Genomic DNA, 2,500 nt, shown 5'->3' on the forward strand with positions numbered 1-2,500 from the left:
AGTTCGACCCAATGCTTTATTTCTGTCTTAGTGAATCCCGATTCGACATTAAAAGTATATTGATTCTTTCCCAATAAACGAAGACTTTTTTCTGTAAATACTGCGTATTTGATTCCATCCATAAATCGACTTTCCCTCCTATGCTCTGAGTTCCAGTATCGATAAGAATTCGAGTTCTTATTGTTCTTATGTTATGGTATGAATATACCATACCAATTCGTTATGTATGGATGATGGATGAGATTCCATGGATAGAGAGCCAGTTCCAATAGACTTATGGAATGTTCCCGTTCGTGTGCATCCAGCAGGAATTGAACCCGCAAATTTACCAATTATGAGTTGGGCGCTTTAACCATTCAGCCATGGATGCTTAACAGGGATCATCGTACATCGTAAATAACCAATTTTCATATAGAAAGACATATCATAGAAAAATGAAATCGAAAATATTCCGAGATGGCAAATATTCGGAGATGACTATGAAAACACCTCTCTGGATCCTCGAATTGAAAGAGAGATTGAGAGGGATCAAGAATCCTAATTCTCGCTATTTGGAATGGATCCAATTCTATTGAGTCTGACTCATAGTGATCATTTCTCTTTAGCAAAGAATGACCTTGGTTATCAAAGGATTGAACAACCGGGATCCATTTACTTATGATACCTAGTTGGCATTGATAACAAGGATCTAATGAATTATGAGTTTAATAGATCCTCTTTAGCAGAAAGACGTATATTCCTTGCTCATTATCAGACAATCACTTATTCCCAAACCTCGTGTGGGACTAATCGTTTTCATTTACCATCTCATGGAAAACCCTTTTCGTTCCGCTTAGCCCTATCGGGTATTTTAGTGATAGGTTCTGTAGGAACTGGACGATCCTATTTGGTCAAATACCTAACGAAAAATTACGATTTTCCTTTCATTAAGGTACGAGGGCTTCTTATTCCACAAGAACGAAAGCACCTTTTCATTCTTTCATATACTAGGGGTTTTTACTTGGAAAAGACAATGTTCCATACTAAAGGATTCGGGTCCATAACCACGAGTTCCAGTGCACTAGATCTTGTAGCACTTAGCAACGAAGCCCTATCCATTAGTATTCCACATAAGAAATCCATTCTAGAAAAAAATACAATTAGATTAGCTCTTCATAGACAAACTTGGGGTTTGCGAGCCAAGGTAAGATCGGCTCGGGATCATGGGACCCTTTTCTATCAGATAGGAGGGGCTCTTGTACAAAATAGACTTACTAAGTAATAACCCCATAGAATCTATCTATATAAAGATAAAGAGGCAATCGTGTCAGGAAGCGGGTTTTTCTTTGGCCAAAAGGTACTTCGAACTTGGAACGAGCATGAAGAGATTAACGAGACTTCTTTCTCTTTTGAGTTTTTCTGGCGGACCTGCCGCGCAAGATCTTTGGTCTTCCCCTGGAACCGATGAAAAAAAGTGGATCGCTTCTTATGTACTCGCTCAGAATGATTCTTCTCTATCTATAGTTCATGGCCTATTAGAAGTAGAAGGTGCTCTGGTGCAATCCTTACCGACAGAAAAAGATTGCAGTCAGGTTGATAATAGTCGAGTGACATTACTTCGTCGGTCCGAACTAAGGAATCTGTTAGAAATGTTTTGAAATGGATATTGTTCTCTCTTTGATCAGGGATTGCTATATGAAAAGAAGTGGAGTTTGAAAAAGGGAACGGAATGCTCAAACCGGAACTGCTAGAGGAACGAATTTTCAATAGCATAACTTGGGCTCCTAGAATATGGCGCCCTTGGGACAATCTATTTGATTGCAGGGTTTTGTTCCGAAGCAAAGATATCCGCGGAGGCCGGTTCGTTCGTCCTATTCTGATATTCAGGACCAAGAGGTACTGGATTCTCTTTCGGATAGGCCCTGAAAGGAGAAGAAAGGCTGAAATGCCAACGGACCTCTGTCTATTCTCTAATTCACCCGATCCGATAGTACCCGTTTTTGGAACGTCCAGTGCCAAAGTCACTGAATGGGTAAGTCACCAATCCAATCCCTTTGACAAATCGGATGTCATATTAGATATCATATTCTATATATATAGAAATATCATAGATAGAATAGACATATAGAATTTTTGGTCGGCAAATTCGAAGGAATCATTGAGTGAAAAAGGAGCAAAGAATGACAAAAGACGAGACTCTACTAGTCTTCACTCTTGTGGTTTCCTCTTCCTCGGTTTCTGTTTTCTTATTCGGGATCTTGCTTTTCATGGTTCTCATCTCTGCAACTCGCGATTTTCGCGAGAGAACCAAATCCAAGTTGGTGAAGATCATGATTTGGGCTGGCACGGGGATCGTTTGATCGATTTCCTTGATTTGATCGCTACTTAATGGGCGTGCGCTCAAAGGATACAAACAGGGATTCGCAAACAAAAAGGGGAATTCGTAGTCACTTTTTCCTGTCGCGTAAAAAAAAAGTCTTTACGCGAGAGCAATAGAGGTTGGGATACATCTATCTCTTCT

This window comes from Triticum urartu, unplaced genomic scaffold (assembly GCF_056163025.1).
Source record: "Triticum urartu cultivar PI428250 unplaced genomic scaffold, HENAU_Tu73 scaffold1, whole genome shotgun sequence".
NCBI lineage: Eukaryota > Viridiplantae > Streptophyta > Magnoliopsida > Poales > Poaceae > Triticum > Triticum urartu.